General features: G+C 46.0%; 1 protein-coding gene across 1 annotated transcript in view; it reads left to right on the top strand.

The window, feature by feature from the left end:
* Positions 1-7611: 7611 nt before the first annotated feature.
* Positions 7612-8044, top strand: part of LOC108789850 (presenilin-2-like) — a 28905-nt gene continuing 28472 nt past the window's right edge. Inside the window, exon 1 of the mRNA XM_018559977.1 lies at positions 7612-7702. The gene's annotated coding sequence lies outside the window, so the exon portion shown is untranslated. The remainder of the gene's footprint in view (positions 7703-8044) is intronic.

The following is an 8044-nucleotide window of genomic DNA, read 5'->3' as shown; positions in this document are numbered from 1 at the left end:
TCGCTTCTACTGTAAATCCGGCCGCCGGCTCTACAAAACTGAGCAGACTCCCGGCGGCTTTTAGCCTGTTTAACCTCTTCAGACTTCATGATGGGATTATCCCGTCATGGGTCGTGAAGGGGTTAAGAAAAGGCTGATTTATTAACCACTTGAGTCCTGAATGACATTCCAAAATGGCACTGCAATTATGTTTCTTCGCCACAGTGCCAATGCTTGTATTTGCTCCCTTTTGTTTTGTTTGAAGAAAAAAAAGAAGAGGGAAAAAAAGGTACAGATAAATAAAACAATGAATAAAAAATGCAGAGAAAAAAGGATAAAAAATACATAATGAATAATAAAGAAAAAGAAATCCTGTTATTCCCGGGTCCCAGCTAATACACTGGATGCACTAGATGGCATTAGCTCTTATGATAGCATCAAACATTTGCATGGATTCCCTCCTGATCAGAGCTGTGACATCCGTGTCTGTACAGTTTTTTTCCTCCATCTTGCGATGGAGTAAAGAACTGATACTGCCAGACCCCATGTCGGTTTATGCGGAAACGCATTTATACGAACATGTGTCTGTTTACATCAGTTACTCCTGATCCGGCATGATCATGTCCGGCGAAACAGATCTCTGACTTGTTTGTTTTTCCGGACCTGGCCAGAGTTGGGGGTAAACAGACGCCCATCCGTTTACACACGGCTGCCCATAGACTAAAGGTGGCCATACACTTTACAACCATCGCAAGACCTTGGTCTTGCGATGGTTGTAAAGTACTTAAAAAAAAACGTACGATCTGCCCATCTTGGACAGGCAGATCGTACTTGCGATCATCGCAAGCCCGCCCCCTTGAGGGGCGGGCTTGCGATGACTGCAATGAGGGGCGGGCTTGGAAGGACGGCAAACGCGGAGGGTGGGGGTCTTGTTCGATGGAAGACGTGCGACCGTACAGTAGAAACGGTCGCACGCCTTCCATACACTGTACGATTCTCGTACGATCGCGGGATTTCCCGCGATTCTCGTACAAGAATCGTACAGTGTATGGGCACCTTTACATTGGGCATACAATTGGGTCCGCTTGAAAAACCGGCAGGGGGACCTAATTGGACCGCCCGAGTGAAAGGGGCCTTATAATCCCATCCTTGGTCTCAGGAAGTCTGAACAGGTGTCGATCATTCTATTCACATGGCTAAAGGTGTGAATTGTGAAATCACTAGGGTAGACATGTTAAGGTGGCCATACACTGGTTGTAAAGTAATTACAAAAAAGTATGATCTGATCATTCACCTAGCTAGATCCCGCAGCACACCTTTGGCGCTGCTTTCCACCGACACTGAGAAAGCGTTCGACCGAGTTAGCTGGGGATTTATGCAGGCAGTTTTACAACATATTGGCCTGGGCAACAATATGCTTAAGTGGATATCGGCCCTATATACGTCCCCATCAGCAGCCGTGCGGGTGAATGAAACCAGATCCAAAGACTTTTTATTGTCCAATGGCACGCGGCAGGGATGCCCCCTCTCGCCCCTGATTTTCGCTCTAATTCTGGAGCCGTTCCATAGGCACCGTTCCTAGGGGTGGGCTTCCGATGACTGCAATGCTGAACAGGCAGTGTGCGTGTGCGCACACCGGCCCGTTCGGCAGTTGTTGAACAAGCACGCCACTAACCCGCCGAAAATCTTATGATTCTCGGCCGGTATCCAGCCCGCTTGTTCCAGTGTGCGTGTGCGCACACCGGCCAGAAACGGTCGCACGCCTTCCATACACTTTGCGATTATCGTACGATCGCGGGATTTCCCGCGATTATCGTACGATAATCGTACATTGTATGGGCACCTTTAAAATGGTATTATATGTGGGAGACAGACGGTGTTAAAGCCCCCCACCCCTATTCAGGGATGGTTGTTTCAGTCTGACTTAGATAGCCTCTTTTACACCTCTTGTGAACCAGTTTCTCCTCTATGTCCACAATGTGTACCTTACTGTCCTCAGAAGAATTTCAGTTTCCCTTATACACTCAGCTGCAGCACATAGAGGTGAATAAGCCTCACTGGAAAAAATAGGATTTCTACCTGTAATAAAATACATTGAATGTCAATGTGCTTCACGACATAGTTTTGAATCCAGCCCACTTCTGCAGTGCGGTGCATTGTATTAACATGGCATTACCACACCGTATGTTATACATTTGAGAGTGTTGTGGTGCCAGTCATTTTCAGTGGAACGCCACTGCATACACCCAACTCACATGTGTTGCAGCACACCACATCATGGTAACACACTATATAAGGTTGTATGTCTGTTTTTTTTGTCCATTCTGGTGCCTTGGCAGCCCACTCATATGTAAGCATGTTAATGTGCGTGCTTTAATGCAAAGCACCAGAATGGCAAAGTATGAATGGGCCTCAAGTGAATTTAATTTGATGGTAAGCTGTTCAGCTCTATTGAGAACACACAGAGCTGAATGAGTCAGAGGAGGGACACACATGCCTCTAGTTTCTTTATATAGCCTACCAGTTATTCACTCGTGGCTATGTGTATGTATCACCATGAACATTTGATATGCACTAAGGCCTCATTCACACGAGAAAAGGCCGGCACGTACAGCTCCGTGCATGGGCGTATCGGGCAGATCCCAGGAAGGACAGGTGCTGCGTGTGATTAGTACGCAGCCCCTATCCTTCTCTATGGAAGTACGCAGCCGTACGCCGCCCTACGCTCACCCGCCCTGCCCGTCCGTGCGGGTGCGGATGTCTATACTCGTACGCTGACAGGATGGATCCTGTCTGCGTCCGAGCCTGGACACCCGCACCCTTACGGACCTGCACTTGGGGGTAAGCGTAGGGAGGCGTACGGCCGCATACTCCCATAGAGAAGGACAGGGGCATGCAGCACCTCTCCTTCCTGGGAGCTGCCCGATACCGCGTGTACGCAGCACAGAGCTGTACGTCCCAGGCCTTTTCTCGTGTGAATGAGGCCTAAGACAGCACATAAAAATGTGTATCATGTATTTTCGTGTACTTACACTATCTTCAGTTGTGCTCTTTATGTGCATTAAAAATCATACATAGTATTAAAAAAAAAATAAAAAAAATCATCCCATTACAGAGCAGTGTATATATATCCATGCAAGCTCAGTTGAAAACAATAGCTTTCTATGCACAGCGTACCTGTTTGCTCTTTATGTATACATTATATTACAGTGGTGTGAACTCATCCTTAAAGCTCATTCACACTGCCATACATTTTGATACATGCTGCAATGCTGCTGATCTTTTCGTTACATGCTGCAATGCTTTTTTCATTCTCATATATGCATTGCAGCATGTAACGAAAAGGACAATTGTAACATGTAATGTTTTGGACAATTTGCCCTGTGGGTTCCATACAAGTCAACTGAATGTGACCGTTTCAAAACACTGCTCAATTTAAAAAGCATGTGGCAACATTCATTAGATCGAGGCGCATTGCCACATGCATTACGTTGTGAACAAAGCTGGTCATACAACTTGCAACCTGACTAAACAATATAGATCTACCAACAATTATGTAGTACGAGAGCCTACCTGACTAGATACAAATTAGGCCCCTTTCACACAGGCAGTCCGAATGGGTCCGCCTGTGAATTTTTCAGGCGGACCTGATCGGATGCCCAATGTAAGTTTATGGGCAGCTGGGTCTAAACAGACGGGCGTCCATTTACATCTGGCTCCGGCCAGGTCAAGAAAATTAAATGGGACAGTGTTCCATTTTTGATGGACCTGATTGTGCCAGATTGGGGGTAATCTGATGTAAATGGACACATGTCTGATTACATTCGATTCCCCATAGACCGGGGATGGCCAAACTCTGGCCCTCTAGCTGTGGTGAAACAAGTAATCCCACAAAGCATCTCTCTCCGGGAGTCATGTCTGTGGCTGTTAGAATCTTGCAAAGCCTCATGGGATTCGTAGTTCCACCACAGCTGGAGGGCCGCAGTTTGGCCATTCCTGCCATAGACTGACATGGGGTCCAGTCATTTCAGTTTTTTCATTTCTGGATGGTGCCATCCAATCTGTATCGCACCAATCAGGAGGGGATCCGTGCATGCATTCCCTCCTGATCAACCCGTGTGAAAGGGGACTTAGGTGGATTGTTTAGCTAGGTGGATTGTTTAGCTAGGGCTTCCACAACAAAGCTTTGGTAGTAGGTTGCGCATACACTCTGTTTTAAAAAACGCCACACGTCAACGTGATACGGTTCGTTCGCGGTACGTTTGGGGTGCCATTCAAAGGAATGGCACGCAACGCACCTCCCGCACTGTATTCACATGGGAGGTGTGTTCTGCAGTACCGTGCGTTAATCACAAGGAACCGTGCAATTAACGCACAGAGATGGTGTGTATGGGTCCTTAGCTCCGACTGCTCTGCATACAGTGTCATGAAAGCATCCCGTGTTAAATGTTGATTTCTAGAATGAAAATCACAGATAATATCAAAATCTCTCTTTCTCAAAACTTGATTTAAAAAATGTAGCCAAGAAAACGGGCACAGTGTGCTTCTACATGGCTCTACCATTTGCTCAATACAGCTGTCTCCGCATCATCTTACTTATACTGCTTTGGGTCATCTGAGGCCAATACGCATTTCTTCACAGGCAGAAAATGCTCTTATGAAGGCCTCATTCACACAGTTAACTGTCGTACAGATCCATGCGGCGTGCACAGCCATACCAGGCCACTCCCGGGAAGGACAGGTGCTGCCTGTGATTGCACGCAGCAGCCTGTTCTTCTCTCTGGGAGTATGTGGCCTTATGCCGCCATACGTTCACCCGAGCTGCACGTCCGTGCGGGTGCATGTGTCTGTGCTGTGACGCAGACAGGATCCATCCTGTCTGCGTACGAGTACGGACACCCGCACGGATATGCAGTTTGGGAGTGAGTATGGTGGCGTATGGCCGCGTACTCCCATAGAGAACAGGCTGCTGCATGCAATCACAGGCAGCACCTGTCCTTCTCGGGAGAAGCCTGATACGGCTGTGCACGCCGCACGGATCTGTACGGGCTGACCGCTGTGTGAATGAGGCCTAAACATCATTTTACAGTGACAGCACATACACACTAGCACCAGAATTGAGTTCTTGCTGCATATTCCTGCAGAACACTTCGGGTTCCGGAGCCACACCCCTTTCCGTGAGGTTCTGAGGAAGGGGGCGTGGCCCCAGAAATGCATTAACCCAGGCATACTGTGCCGTCACATAGGAACCACCATTTGTGCAGATCTAACATGCTGTATCTTGCTTTTTTGCTAAGACTGAGGATCAACCTTTGATTTGAAGGCCCAATGTTATCTACTCTTTTGTGAGTATCATTCCACTTTTTGCCATTTGTATAATAAAAATGTATCTACACTAGGGAAGGCACCCCGTATTTTTTCATCAGATATTACAGTCTCCCTGACTGATGTGGGGCAGCGACCTGTAGAACCTCTGCATGTATATTTCTTCAGTGGAGAGGTCATCTCTGGCGCTATTGGTTCTTATTTTAATTGTATATAGCATGCCATATTTGGTAGGCTGTGCCACTTGCCAATTGCTTTCATTGAAGACATTGGGACTGCAACCACTTGCCAAACACTACCATTGAGGCCAATGGGACTGTGTTGCAAGTGCTTGCCAACCACTTGATTTCTGTTGACTGCAATGGGCACTTTGGGCAAGTGGCACTGCCTAACAAATGCAACATGTTGTATAAATGTTGCCTTGACATGCGTATGAAGCTGAGCATTCATACGCAATTTGAGTCACAGGAGTACATTAGTAAATGTACTCCTGTGACCCAAAAGAGAAGTAAAGCCATGAAAAAAAAGTTAACTTAGGTAAGGAAGGCTTTTTATTTTGAATGGGCTGCCAAGGTGCTTCAATGCACACAAAAATCAGACAGGGACTGTTCCCATTTGTATGTAGGTGTGTAAGGAAACACATGAATTGAGGTACATTGTGCTGAGACGCCATTAAGAATGAATAAACTGCAACACACTATGGATTGTGTTATCTAATGCATAGACGAGTTTTCAGCATTAAGGATAAGGACACTTACATTGCCTGCCTAGCCCACCTAACCTAACGTATCCCAACTGACCCATATGCATACTTACTTGAAACTCACAGCAGTGGCCAGCTACAATGTTGACATACCACAGCTGAAACCTTCTTGCTGAGCCTAAGCAGTTTATCCACATAGCTGGAGATGCTCAGGAGGCAATTGCATAAACATAATTGGGGATCCATTGCACAGGCGCAGAGCTGGCAAGAAGATTTCAGTTAAATATACATCTGCAGGAAGTGTTGACCACTTTAGGTCAGGAGGGCCATGTAGGCAGGATAATAGCACTTTATGCAACAGTGTACTTATCCTGTAATGCAATTGCATGGCTTTTGCTGAGCCAAAATACCCAAACTGTTGAAGTACTGTTTCCCAGGATACTTTTCTCCTTCTGCCTCGAACAACTTCCCTTTTCCTGACTCCTTCAGTGGCACATTTGTTGGACTTTTTGCAAAATTGCAAAAAAACTACCATACCCAAAATTGACCATAGGCGACGCTTTAAAAGCTTTTACAGCTCATCAGTTTAGTGTTATAAGTGATTAATGGCCCTAGAAATATTGCTCTCATTCTGACGTTCGCGACGATATGTAACTTGTGCGGCGTAATCGTAGTTTTTGCAGGTATGCGCATGTTTGCATGCGTGTATGTATGGGGACTTTTTAAAAAAAAAATGTTTTTTTAATTCTTTTTTATGTTTAACTTGAAAAATTTTGGGAAACTTTCATTTTTTTCCCCCCCACTTAACTTTATTGCTATCAGATAGGGGGCTAAAAAACCCTCTTATGTGATAGCAAAAGAAGTGACAGGTCCTCTTTATGGAGACATCAGGGGTCTCCAAGACCACTAATGACACCTAGGACCCCCTGAAGAAGCAGAGATTTGCTTCATCAGCTTCTCTCCAGCATCTGAAGCTGGAGAGTGATTCCGCATTCTGAAAGGGCAAGTAATACAGAAGGTAATAACTGTGAGGGGTGAGCTGTTCAAGAAAGTAAAGGTGCAGTTATCTCAGTTGGAGGGGATTATATGCAACTCACACTAAATACTAGAGACGTGCATGGGTTTGGTGCAAAACTGACATCACTTGAGCTTGCTCAAAGCTGTTAGTGACACATCTACCTCCTGGTCCATTCAGCTGTGGCCGGGGCATTCCCTGCCAGCAGCTACACATAACAAAGGCGTGGAAAATGCCCCGGCTGCAACTGATTGGGCTAGGTTGTGTCACCAACAATTTTGCTTGGGCTCAGGCAAATTCTGTTCGCATAAGCTGATCTGATACAAGACATCTAAGATCACTGCCTTTTATAATCATTGGTACCAAGCCTCCCAATCAGGTTACATCGTAATCACTACTTCAAAAACAGCGAGCACATGACCATCTACAATACGACCAGTTATGTTATGGCTCTCCTCTGCAAGCCAAGAACTAAGTCTTATAAAAATGAAAGTTTGGGTTCCATGTTAACAGGCGCTCCGCCCTCCCAGCAGGAAAAAAAAAAGAAACTATCACCCTTTCCATCTGTGTGACGTCACGGCTCCAGGAGGAGGCTTGCACCGCACACAATCGCCCTCCCGGTGTACGGTGGCTGCTGAGGACCTTTAATTTATTTCACGGAAGGGCGCTTCTCCTAGTAGGTAAGAAAGCTTCTCGAAGTCTGGGGATGTGTGAATCTCGGTGACAACGCTGCTCCTTTGTTGTTTCTTACAGCAGTGCTGGGCTTGTGTATGCTTTTTTGTTAATGAGACAAAATGAAAGACGTTTTGTGTCAAAATGCTGCCTTCCTCTTCCAATTCCAAGCAGCTTCCTTGTATGTAAATGGCCGGGCACAGTAGATGTAAGCATTGACTGTTGTCTCTGCCCCTTCAGTGTCTTCTTGTAGGTGGTGTATATTTTAGTGACTTCATGTCATGTGTGTCAGCGACTTGACAGTTGCCTTTGTATTAAATCTTTCTATATTTTAAAATGAAAGTGTTCCT

This window comes from Nanorana parkeri, unplaced genomic scaffold (assembly GCF_000935625.1).
Source record: "Nanorana parkeri isolate BGI_ZX_2015 unplaced genomic scaffold, ASM93562v1 scaffold424, whole genome shotgun sequence".
Taxonomy (NCBI): Eukaryota; Metazoa; Chordata; class Amphibia; order Anura; family Dicroglossidae; genus Nanorana; species Nanorana parkeri.
Note: the sequence above shows the minus strand (reverse complement) of the source record. Positions and strands in the feature narration are given on the sequence as shown.